This window comes from Girardinichthys multiradiatus, chromosome Y (assembly GCF_021462225.1).
Source record: "Girardinichthys multiradiatus isolate DD_20200921_A chromosome Y, DD_fGirMul_XY1, whole genome shotgun sequence".
Classification (NCBI taxonomy): domain Eukaryota; kingdom Metazoa; phylum Chordata; class Actinopteri; order Cyprinodontiformes; family Goodeidae; genus Girardinichthys; species Girardinichthys multiradiatus.
The window spans coordinates 7,824,766-7,838,028 of NC_061818.1; positions in this window are offsets into that span (position 1 = coordinate 7,824,766).

Here is a 13,263-nt window from a genome sequence, read left to right on the forward strand (position 1 = left end):
ATAATAAATTTAATAAAATAATTCCAGTTTCTTTGTGGGCTGGAAGGGCACATCAAACCAATGTGTCCACAAAACCCTTTAAAACTGACCCAGATGTGCTTTGTGCTATGCCAAGACTCGGATGTAAAACTAGAAATGGGATTTCCAATAAGAATGACAACAATGAAAATCAATGGGAGAAGACATAAAGCCTTGATAGATACTGGCAGTACTCAGACCTTGGTTCACAGACTACTTGTACCAAGTTGTATGTGTACTTATGAGACCATCCCAATCTGTTGCGTGCATGGTGATGAGAAGCCTTACCCTACAGCTTACATATTTATTGAAGTACAAGGACAACCATATTTATTGAATGTAGGTGTGGCTGATAACCTGCCATTCCCAGTAGTTTTGGGTGAAGACCTGTCAGTGCTCTATGATTTGTTAAAACCAGCAAAAGACTTTAATGTGGCTATTACGAGGACCAAAGCTAAAGAAGTGAATGAGCATCTTCCAACTTTGAGTACCTTACCTTTCTTTGATGCTGACTTAGAAACTAAACCCGGGAGATCTAAGAAATCAAGAAGTCAAAGAAAGCAAGAGAAGTTTAGAGGTACTGTTGTAAAGTTGCCAGATGAGGCTACCCCTGATGAACCATTGGGATTTCAAATGCCAATAAACATCATTCATGTGCAACAAAATGACCCAGCACTGTCAGCCATTTTTTTGAGAGCTAAGCAGAAGGATTCTGAGGGTGAGCTAGGCAACAACAAAGAGGGGTATTTTTTACAGAACGGCCTACTTTACCATCAGTGTGGTCAGGCAAAGCGGCTAGTGGTCCCTCAAGAGGCCCGAGATGTTGTACTTCATCTGGGCCACTCCATTCCCTGGGCTGGCCACCTAGGGAAACACAAGACCACTAGTCGTATTAAGCGTTGCTTCCACTGGCCTGGCCTACGTTCAGATGTTGCAAAATTCTTTAAGAGCTGCCCCCAGTGTCAGAAGACATCAATTAAAAGCCCCTCCAGAGTTCCACTTCAGCCTATGCCTGTTATAGGCACACCATTTGAACGTCTCAGAATGGACATTGTTGGACCCCTGGAAAAAAGCCACACAGGGTATCGGTATATGTTGGTAGTGACAGATTATGCAACCAAATGCCCTGAAGTCTTTCCATTGAAAACAATAAAGGCAAAAGCTGTAGCCTTCTCTTCAATACAGTTATTTTCAAGAGTAGGGTTTCCTCGTGAAATTCTCACAGATCAAGGAACTAATTGTATGTCTTTTGTATTGAAACAGGTATATAAACTATTGGGGATTAGAAGTGCGGACCACCCCATACCATCCCCAAACAGATGGGTTAACAGAGCGGTTTAACCAGACCCTGAAACAAATGCTTCGTAAGTTTGTGAATGAAATGGGCTCTGACTGGGATCAGTGGTTGCCCTACCTCCTTTTTGCTTATAGGGAAGTTCCCCAGGCCTCCACTGGGTTCTCACCTTTTGAACTCCTATATGGTTATGAGGTCAGGGGCCCTCTTACCCTGTTAAAGGAGATGTGGGAAGGGACCCAAGAAGGAGAGAAGCCAGTTAATGTCATTTCCTATGTCCTACAGATGAGGGAGAAACTGGAAAAAATGAGTGCATTAGCTCAAACCTATATGGCAGTTGCACAAATGTCCCAAAAAGCTTGGTATGATCGTTCAGCAAGGGAAAGAAGTTTTGAACCAGGTCAAAAGGTGCTGGTAATGTTGCCTACAAATGATAGTAAGCTTCTGGCAAAGTGACAGGGTCCCTTTGAAGTGCAGAAGAAGTTGGGTCCAACAACCTACCAGATTGCCACCCCGGGGCTCCAACAATCTACCAGAGTGCTGCATGTAAATCTGCTTAAAGAGTGGGTCCCACGATCTGGGAAAGAAGCAGATGTCTTGTTCATCCGGCGTGTGGAAGAGGATGAAGAAACTGAATACTTGCCATCACAGTCTGCCTCCAACGTGGATCTGAGCCACCTCACTGACGACCAATGCCATGTGGTTAAAAACTCTCATAACTTCAGATGTATTCCAAGAATTTCCAGGTCGCACAAATTTGGTGGAACATGATGTCTTAAAAGAGAAGGCGCCAGTTAGACGCATGAGTTAAGGGTTCCTGAATGTCTTCAGGGAGCACTGAGGAAAGAAGTGGACCTCATGCTGTCCTTGGCCCTCAAAAAGTGAGTGGTGCAATCCAGTTGTTCTAGTTCCCAAGAAAGATGGAACCATAAGGTTTTGTATTGATTTCAAGTATCTGAACTCTGTTTCAAAATTTGATTCATACCCTATACCATGAATGGATGAACTGATAGAGCGCCTGGGGAAAGCTAAATACTTACCCACCATCGACCTCTCTAAGGGTTATTGGCAGGTTGTTCTTGGTGAAGGCTCACAGGAGTTAACAGCTTTCTGCACATCCTGGGGGCTGTTTGAGTTCACTGTTCTGCCATTTGGTCTACATGGAGCCCCTGCCACTTTTCAAAGACTGATGGACCAGGTACTGTATGGTCTTGCTGATTATGCCTGTGCATATCTTGATGACATTGTCATTTACAGTGGAACCTGGGAAAAACACCTGAAACATCTAAGGACGGTTTTGGACCGGCTGAAGACGGCAGGTCTTACAATCAACCCAGCATAGTGTTCCCTGGCTAAGACTGAGACACAGTATCTTGGTTTCACAGTTGGAGGTGGTGTTATAAAGCCACAAGTTGATGAAGTTAGAGCTATTGCATCTGCTCTGCTTCCATAGACTAAAAAGCAGCCGAGATCCTTCATTGGGATGGCCAGCTTCTACAATCGCTTTATTGCAAACTTTTCAGCTAGAGCAGCTGCCTTGACGGATTTGACAGGTTTGCGGTGCCCAAACCAGGTTCAGTGGAGTTAAGAAGCAATTGCAGCTTTTCGAGACATCCAGCAATCTCTGAGTAAGAATCCAGTTCTCCATAGCCCAGATTTTGAAAAGGATTTTGTATTGCAAAAAGATGCTTCTGAAAGAGGTGTTGGAGCAGTACTTCTACAGGGCTCACTAGAGGACTAGCAACCCATAGCCTACATCAGTCACAAGCTACTACCCTGAGAAGAGCGCTATGCCACAGTGGAGAAGGAAGCTTTGGCTATCAAATGGGCGCTCCATTCCTTCAAATACTACCTTCTTGGGAGAGCGTTTATCTTGCAGACTGACCACAAGGCACTTCAATGGCTGAGCTGCATGAAAGACACTAATGGAAGAATCATGCGGTGGTACCTGGCTATGCAACCTTATCGGTTTAAGGTCCAGCACATCCCTGGGAAAGAGAATCTGACAGCTGACTTTCTCTCTCGCTGTCCTAGTGGCAGTTTCAAAGAAGGGGTGTGTGTGATGGCCACACCTGCAGCCACACAGTCGGTGCTGTGGGGGAGTACCTTGAACAGAAGCAATGGACTCTGGCTGGCACACTCCAATTCCAGATTGACTGATTGGGTGATACCATCTGGAGTTCCACCATGGGGGAAGACCATGGAGTCTTTATTCAAATTTTTGCATAAGTTCTTTGTTTTTGTGATTTGCTTATTTTGTTTAGTTATTAGTCATTCAAGTAAATTTTTAAGCTAACTGTGTTTAGTTATTTTTGTTAGTTACATTTCTGTATATGTTTTCCTTCCCTCTTCCTCAGTGTGTTAGTCTGGTGTGATCAGCCAGTATTTAGGTCCCCTTTGTTTGTTGTGTAGGAGGTCAGTTTGTTTGAGCAGTTAGTTTGAGGTTTTGTTATGTTTAACCCTGATTTTTTTGTCTTGAGTTTAGCTTTTTTATTGGACATCTTTTAAGGGCACTGTAACTGTTATTTGAATTGTTAGTTTGGGGAAATAAAACCCATGTTCTTTGAAAGTTATTACTGTGTCCTCATGCTTGACCGGCTCAGTCCCTCACAAGGGTCTATCTCAAGTCTTTTACAACTTTACAGTTTTTTTTTCTACAGCTTTTTTTACCCCAGGATTGCCCTGTTATTAGTTTCAGCCATGTATCTTCCCATTTGTAACTGCTGATCAAAATAAAATCCCATACATCATAAAAAGGCCACCACCCTGATACACATCGAGGGTGTGTTTAGGATGTCGTGTGGTGTTAGTTTTCCACGGCATATAGCAATTTGCATATACAGGTCCTTCTCAAACAATTAGCATATTGTGATAAAGTTCATTATTTTCCCTAATGTCATGATGAAAATTTAACATTCATATATTTTAGATTCATTGCACACTAACTAAAATATTTCAGGTGTTTTATTGTCTTAATATGGATGATTTTGGCATACAGCTCATGAAAACCCAAAATTCCTATCTCACAAAATTAGCATATCATTAAAAGGGTCTATAAACGAGCTATGAACCTAATCATCTGAATCAACGAGTTAACTCTAAACACCTGCAAAAGATTCCTGAGGCCTTTAAAACTCCCAGCCTGGTTCATCACTCAAAACCCCAATCATGGGTAAGACTGCCGACCTGACTGCTGTCCAGAAGACCACTATTGACACCCTCAAGCAAGAGGGTAAGACACAGAAAGAAATTTCTGTACGAATAGGCTGTTCCCAGAGTGCTGTATCAAGGCTCCTCAGTGGGAAGTCTGTGGGAAGGAAAAAGTGGCAGAAAACGCTGCACAACGAGAAGAGGTGACCGGACCCTGAGGAAGATTGAGGAGAAGGGCCGATTCCAGACCTTGGGGGACTTGCGGAACCAGTGGACTGAGTCTGGAGTAGAAACATCCAGAGCCACCGTGCACAGGCGTGTGCAGGAAATGGGCTACAGGTGCCGCATTCCCCAGACCTGGGCTACAGAGAAGCAGCACTGGACTGTTGCTCAGTGGTCCAAAGTACTTTTTTCAGATGAAAGCAAATTCTGCATGTCATTCGGAAATCAAGGTGCCAGAGTCTGGAGGAAGACTGGGGAGAAGGAAATGCCAAAATGCCAGAAGTCCAGTGTCAAGTACCCACAGTCAGTGATGGTCTGGGGTGCCGTGTCAGCTGCTGGTGTTGGTCCACTGTGTTTTATCAAGGGCAGGGTCAATGCAGCTAGCTATCAGGAGATTTTGGTGCACTTCATGCTTCCATCTGCTGAAAAGCTTTATGGAGATGAAGATTTCATTTTTCAGCATGACCTGGCACCTGCTCACAGTGCCAAAACCACTGGTAAATGGTTTACTGACCATGGTATCACTGTGCTCAATTGGCCTGCCAACTCTCCTGACCTGAACCCCATAGAGAATCTGTGGGATATTGTGAAGAGAACGTTGAGAGACTCAAGACCCAACACTCTGGATGAGCTAAAGGCCACTATCGAAGCATCCTGGTCCTCTATAAGACCTCAGCAGTGCCACAGGCTGATTGCCTCCATGCCACGCCGCATTGAAGCAGTCATTTCTGCAAAAGGATTCCCGACCAAGTATTGAGTGCATAACTGTACATGATTATTTGAAGGTTGACGTTTTTTGTATTAAAAACACTTTTCTTTTATTGGTCGGATGAAATATGCTAATTTTGTGAGATAGGAATTTTGGGTTTTCATGAGCTGTATGCCAAAATCATCCGTATTAAGACAATAAAAGACCTGAAATATTTCCGTTAGTGTGCAATGAATCTAAAATATATGAATGTTAAATTTTCATCATTACATTATAGAAAATAATGAACTTTATCACAATATGCTAAATTTTGAGAAGGACCTGTAGGTCAAATAAAATTTTGGACCAGAACAGCATTCTCTGAATTTTTGCTATGCTGCCTTCATGGCTTGTGACACATGAAAACTCAAATGGTTCTTTTTATTTAACAGTTTTCTTCTTGCTGCTCACCACAATTGTAGAGGGCCCAACAGTTACCTGTCAATACATTCTTCCTCCTAAGCATTGGATCTCTGCAGCTCCTCCAGAGTTACCATGGGCATTTTGACTGCTTCTGTGATAAATGCTCTCCTTGCCCCAGCCTGTCAAGCTAGCAGTAGATTTGATTTAGGGATATTAATGTGAAGGGGGCAGAAAACAAATGCTTGCCACACCTGTCAGATTTTTATTTTGTAAAAAATATAGAAAGCTATGAACACTCCACATTAATGTACTACTCTGTGTTGGTTTAGGACAAAAAGTCCCAAGTGTGGAAAGGTTTAAGCGGTATGAATATTTTACAAGGCACTGTCAATGTGGGTTATTTCTCTGGAGCCCCTCAGACTCACTTGTCAAAAACAGTGGGTGATTATTCTTTTTATTAGGTTTATTGTTTCTAGAGTGTTAGTCTGTAGGTGGTTGTTTCTTTGTCTCGGCCACATGGCTCTTCTCTCTCTTCTCTGTTTTATCAAGGCTCAGCTAATGCAGTTACATCACTTCTTATGTCCTGTTGGAGAATGAAGCACTGCAAAAGGGCTTTATATTCAGTCAATCAATTTAAAAAGGGCATGTGACATGGTTTCCGACAATGTGTGGGGCTCAAGGTTTAGACCCCTGGTACTAAGAGGTTCTACTAAACGTAACATATTTTTCACAGTTTATTATTCATTCTGTAATTAAGACTTGCAAAACAGGTTGTTTCTGCCAACAACCAAAAAATAAATGACAACCCTTTAGTTTGTATTCAAACTGAAAGAATACAATTTCTTTTCTCTTTCAGTTTTAGTGTTTATTACCCCATAAAAGCCAAATTGCTCCGCTTGCGTGACATTATCATTTTGTTCTGTCAGGGGCAATGATGCAGAAAGCATAAAACACACAATCAGGACTGTTTGCATGTGCACATCTGTGTGTCACAGGAAACAAGTGGGCCACAGCGGAAAAAGTCAGGTGGGCTAAAGTCTCTTAACCTCACTGCAAAGACAACAGCAGAGCCTAGTTTTGTCTAAGGCACAATGTTTAATCTGTTAATTCCAACTGTAAAAATTTACAGAACAATTACTATTTTTAGCCTCTTGTTATTTTTGTGTTCCATTGTTCCCAGTACATTTTGTCTTCAACTTTTTCTCTCTGTTTTTCTTGCCTTTATTTCTTGTGCAATGCTCCAGCACATATATAAAACCCACAACCGGACCACTGAAAAGCTTAAAAAAAGAATTCTGCGAACTTTGGAGGGGATTTTGACTCACTTGTATTCTTAGCGCTTAACATGCTCTTTTTGGTCTCTGGTCACTGCAACAGGATGTGATATGGAAAATTATACAGGAGCTGTTTACTTCAAAAACATTTGTTCCTAGGGATAACCGCAAATACATTGTCTTTTACATTTCTGTAATAAAGAGCTGTATTCACCATGTATCTTTTAATAGCTTCTGGAAGCTACATACCTTTTAACAGAATTGTGTGAAGCCGCAAGTAAAGGTTTTAAAGTTATTTGACTTGTCCTTGGGGTCAACTGTTTAAAGCCATGGAAAACACAGATCAAAACCAAGATGGAACTAAGAGTTGGCAAACAAGAAACATGTCACAAAAAGTGTTATTTTTTGTAGTTAATCATATAATTTATTTTCATTTTTTTATATGGTTTTTGCAATTCATGGACAGATTGAAAAGCTGCAAGTCTAACATCACCGACATCAAACCTCTTCTTTGCCTGTCACTTGCTTCCTGTTGCTGAAAATAAAATATTTGGTTTAGATATTTTCCAGGTGTGGTTAAGTATGGAGAAATTAAGAAAAAAGTTTCCATCCATCCATCCATCCCCTTACAGTATTTTTAAGTTTGCTGCAACCCTGAATTCTGCTCCTCTAATATTGTTTATATATCCCATTTATCGCCTGCCATGTTTCACAAGACTGCTCTGCCATGATCAACAAATATTGGTTATTCTTAATAAGATAACTTTGTTTGTGATAGAAACCTAAAGTTTCAAACTAAAACCTTAAACCGACCTTATAAGGTCGGCTATATGTGTGGAAAATGTGTAAAGAAAAATCCAACCAAGAAGTTGGGCTCTTTCATAGGTTTGCTCTTCTGAACACTTTATGCAGTTTGCACATGTCTTCTGTGAAGCATCTATGTTCGGCAGACAAATATGCACATTTTTGTGACTCACATGCATCGCTGCCTTTGTAACTGAGAATTAGCGTTGCCGTGCCTCAGTCGCTTATGTGTGTGACAAGCACTGTTCAGTTATGTAATATGTGTATGTGTGGCGGTTGACTGCAAGTGAACACGCCTAGTTTTACTTGATTTGAAGGGCCGATTTGTTTCTTGTAATTTGTGACAAGGAGTGAGAGATGTATTTACACTTGTCCCTGGCAACCCAACCATTTTTTATTTTGCTGTTTAAGGATTGAAGCCCTTATTTTGTTTTATTCTGTTTGCCCAGTGCCAGTAACTGTATTAGTAATGGACCATATCTCTAGATGACAAAGAATTACTCTGGTCAATACGTTTGACCCAAGGGTGCTAAACATGTCCCTAACTGGGTGATTACATCATAGCAAGCAAGCTGTGGTGGTTAATGTTAATAAGCATCAATGTCCTACTAAATCAGAGGCCAGCAGTGCTAATCACATCATAAAGAACATTCAGTGCTGTAGGCCTTCTGTGGGACAGACCTTGTAAATAACATTTACATCAACATGAAATCCCAGGTTAATGGGAAAAGAGAGCTCTCCTGACCTCTACTGGCTGAAAGAAAATCTGCTTCTAAAATATACAATAAAACTGGCAGGATATTGCATGGCGTTCTTTATCTTTAATGCATTTACTCAACTATGGGTGTTGTTGATGTAAATTGGGTGTTGTCGGCATGTATTTTTAAGTCTTGACATAAAATACTTCCTCCTCTAACCACATACTAAGCCTACACTAGTACACACTGTACACAATACAGAGAAAAACCTTAAGGTATTTTATTAGGATTTTATTTGATAGACCAACACAAAGTAGCTTATGATTGTTAAGACTTAAAATGATACATGATTTCCATATGTTTTACAAATAAAAATCTAAAAAGTGTGAACTACATTTGTAATCAGTCTGCCTTTACTATGATACCCCTTAATAAAATCCACTCCAGACAATCAGATTCACCTAATTGGAAAATAGTTTATCTGTCTATTATTTAATTTCTGTATCAATGCAGCTGTTTGTGAAGGCCTCAGAGGTTTATTAGCGAATATTAGTGAACAAAAAGCATCAGGAAGCAATGAGATCAAAAAACAAAGCAGGCAGGTTGTGGAGAAATTTCAAGCAAGGTTAGGCTATAGGTCAATATCCCAAGCTTTAAAGAGCATAAATTACTTTTGATTCCATCATCCAATAATTTAAAAAGATAATACAACCCTAAAGCTATTAAGACATAGCTGCCCATCCGAACCAAAAGCCTGAACAAGTAGAGCATTATTCAGAGAAGCAGTAAAGAGGTTAATAGTAACACTGGAGGAGCTGCAAAGATCCACAACTCAGGTGGGATAATCTATAGAGAGCGATGTTGTGGACATAGCAAACATGAAGAAGAAGGCATTTTGAGAGCAAACGTTTAGCTTTTTGGCCTACATCAAAAATGCTACATATGTCAAAATAGCGGACACACCATCCCTCATAAAACATGGTGATAGTTTCATGCTGTGAAGCGTCTTCTCTTTAGCAGGGACAGGAACGATGGTTAGAGTTCATGGAAAGATGGATGGAAGTAAATGCAGAGCAGTCTTGGAAGAAAATCAATTGCTGTTCTGTTTCAACAGGACAGCAACCTTAAACATTCTGCCAGAGATACAATGGACTGGTTTTGATTAGAGTATATTAATGTGTTCAGTCAAATCGCACTTTTAAACTTAGCTAAGAATCTGTGGCAAGACTTGAAAATTGATGAAAGGTGGCTCTAAAATGTTATCACCCAGGCAGAGTTAAATACAAATGCATGTTTTCCATCCAATTTATGATTATGTGCATTTTTGTTGGTGTGTCACATAAAGGCAAGTGAAGTTTGCGGTTGTGATGTGATGTGAAAAAGTTCAAAGGGTATTAATACTTTGCCAGGGCAATATCCATCTGTTAATAAATAATTTAGGAGGTATATGAATTTTATTTGGATGTTCAAAGTCTGGTGAGGCAGGTCACTGCCTAAGATCCTCCAAAATACTGTGAAACCTAACAAGTTATTACACAGAATGCAGTGCAAGAACTCCACTTAGAAAATAATGTCTGTTACAACTAGCTTCTCGTCAAGACAAGGATGTAGTTTCTTATTCCATTCAGTTTGAATTACGAAACTGGTTCTTGCATGACTGCACTGCTCACATTTGAATCCCAAGTCAATTTCTCTCTTCACAAACACAGTTAAATCAGATGGGATTAGCACCCTGTGGGCTTATCCTGTACTCTGAGCCACGTGAGAGTAGCCTGAATGAGACCTCTATAAAAAGAAAGAGTGATATACCAAACTAAAATGTATCTGCCAGCCAGGTCACACCAACACTGAAAGAGAAAGCTAAAAGAGATGTCATATTGGTCTTACTTTGCATTGGCTCCTGCGAGCTTTGCCAGTTTGTGCTGGCATCCAGACCTGTGACGTTTTCATCCCCACTTTTATCTTTTAGCAACTTGAACGATTCTCAGCACACTGTACGCTTTTCAGGGAAACCTTCATATCTATTCATAGAACCGAATTTGACTAAGCAAATGCATGCTACACACGTGTCTGAAACACGTGAACGCTTTTGTCCAACACTCCATTTGAAGCCTGCTAATGAGACAGTTAGTGCAGAGACAGCGGGAAGGTGTATATGGAATGCTGCTCCGCATAGTTTGTCCTGACACACCTGTAGCAACACACCATCCCTTATATCAACAATTCATGACATGCACTCACTTGTGTAATGAGCCATTTTTTATGGATAAGTTCCCCCCATAAATGAAGAATAATGTTTTTTTTTAGGAAAAGAGTCAATATACCTAATATCTTTCACAGTTTTCTCTTTATTTGCCTTAACTGGTTAACCGGTGCTACCTACAATATTTCTGATAGGGTACACACAAATAAACCGAAAACTGACACAAAATGGAAAATCAACAAACAAACAAAAAAAGACAAGGAAATTCTAAAACAGACTGGCATCCAACATTTTCAGGCACAAAATGTAGCAACCATGCATCAATTCGTATGCACCAGGGGATTTATCATATCTAGTTTGACAACTAATGATTGACTGATTGTAAGGACATGGGGTTATAAGACTCCCAAAAATAGCATCTAACGTTATAATTTATCATATATCATAAGAGCTGGCCCAAATGTGGATCACAACCAAAAACAAATGGAAATTGAGTGGAAAACAAAGTCTGCAAAAAGTAATGTAATGTTCAATCAAATTATATATGTGAGATTTGAACTTTTTTTATGTTCAGTTGTTTTCATAATTCATCAGAAAATATTATCATGCAGGCAATTGTTTAAGTACATGGGCATGAAATGGAAGTAGGAATTTTAAGGTTGAAATGACTTATTCATGGGCTGCACAGTGGCGCTGTTGGTAGCACTGTTGCCTTGCAGCAAGAAGGTCCTGGATTCAAATCCTGGCCAGGGGTCTTTCTGCATGGAGTTTGGATGTTCTCACCGGGTACTCCGGCTTCCTCTCACAGTCCAAAGACGTGCCTGTTAGGTTAATTGGTCACTCTGAATTGCCCTTAGGTGTGTGCATGGTTGTTTGTGTGTTGCCCTGCGATGGACTGGCGACCTGTCCAGGGTCTACCCCGCCTCTCGCCCATAGACTGCTGGAGATAGGCACCAGCTTCCCCGCGACCCACTATGGAAGAAGCGGTAGAAGATGACTGACTGACTGACTTATTCATATACAGTGCACCAGGCAAGTATTCACAGCATTGCACTTTTCTACACTTAGTTATATTACAGCCTTATTCCGAATGATATTCAATCAATCTCTTTCCTCAAAATTATACACACAATACCCCATTATGATAACGTGAAAAAAGGTTGTTTGAGATTGTTGCAAATTAATTACAAATAAAATATTAAGAAATAACATTTACGTAAATATTTACAGCCTTTGCTTAATTATTGATTCACTTTTGTGTTTTGGGTCGTCATACAGCTCAAAATGAAAAGTCGGCCCAGTCTGAGGTCCTGACAGTACCTGCTGCTGAAAAACATCCTTATAGCATGATGCTGCCAGCACCATGCTTCACTATAGGGATGGTATTGGCCTGGTAATGAGCAGTGCCTGGTTTCCTTAAAACATGATGCCTGGCATTCACACCGAAGTTTAATCTTTGTCTCATCAGACCAGAGAACTTTGTTTCTCATGGTCTGAGAGTCCTTAAGGTGCCTTTTGGCAAACTCCAGAAGGGCTGCCATGTGTCTTTTATTTAAGTGGCTTTCTTCTGGCACTCTACCAGGCCTGATTGATGGAGTGTTACATGGGTGGTTGTCCTTCTGGAAGGTTCTCCTCTCTCCACAGAGGAACGCTGGAGCTCTGACAGAGTGACCATGGGGTTCTGGTTCACCTCCCTGACTAAGGCCCTTCTCCCCTGATTGCTCAGTTCAGACGGCTGGCCAAGGATGATCGGTGGAAACAGTGTGGAGCTCAACTCAATTTTTAGCAACAATCTCAAACAAACTTATCTTGCTTTGTCATAATGGGGTATTGTGTGTAGAATTTTGACAAAAGAGATTCATTTGATACCATTTGGAATAAGGCTGTAACCTACAAAATGTGGGAAAAGTGCAGCGCTGTCAATACTTTGGATGCATTGTAAGAATGCCTCGACGGGGAAGCAAAGGGGTGATCTCTGCCACTGGTGAAGCAGTGAAAATAAGAAAATTAGACATAATAAAAGAAAAGGAACGATAAAAAAAAAATGAATCATAAAACAAAACATTTATCAATAAAAAACGCCGCTAAAGTAAAATAAACATCTTGAGAAAAAACTTAAAGCAAAGTAGTGTGAAACTGTTAAAAGCCATGCAAATAGAGCAGAGGGGGGACTATCACATATAGTTTGCCCTTTAATCATTTTTGGCATATGAAGTCGTCTCGGTCACACCCTTCCCGGCTACTACCTTCCCTTACTCTGCCCGCCATCTTCTGGAGAAGGAGGAGGAGATACGTGTAGTCCTGGCTTTAGCCGGATTAGCATTAGCTGCACACAGCTAGGCGGAGGCGCAACAAGCTCCTTGAACGCCGAAATAAGTTCTTAGTGGAGATTCCCCCCCCCCGCTTGGAATTAGCCTGATTGTTTGTGTTTCTTGAGTAACAGCATAACCGGGCATAGCGTAAAAACTACGGTGAGTGACGACTTGCTT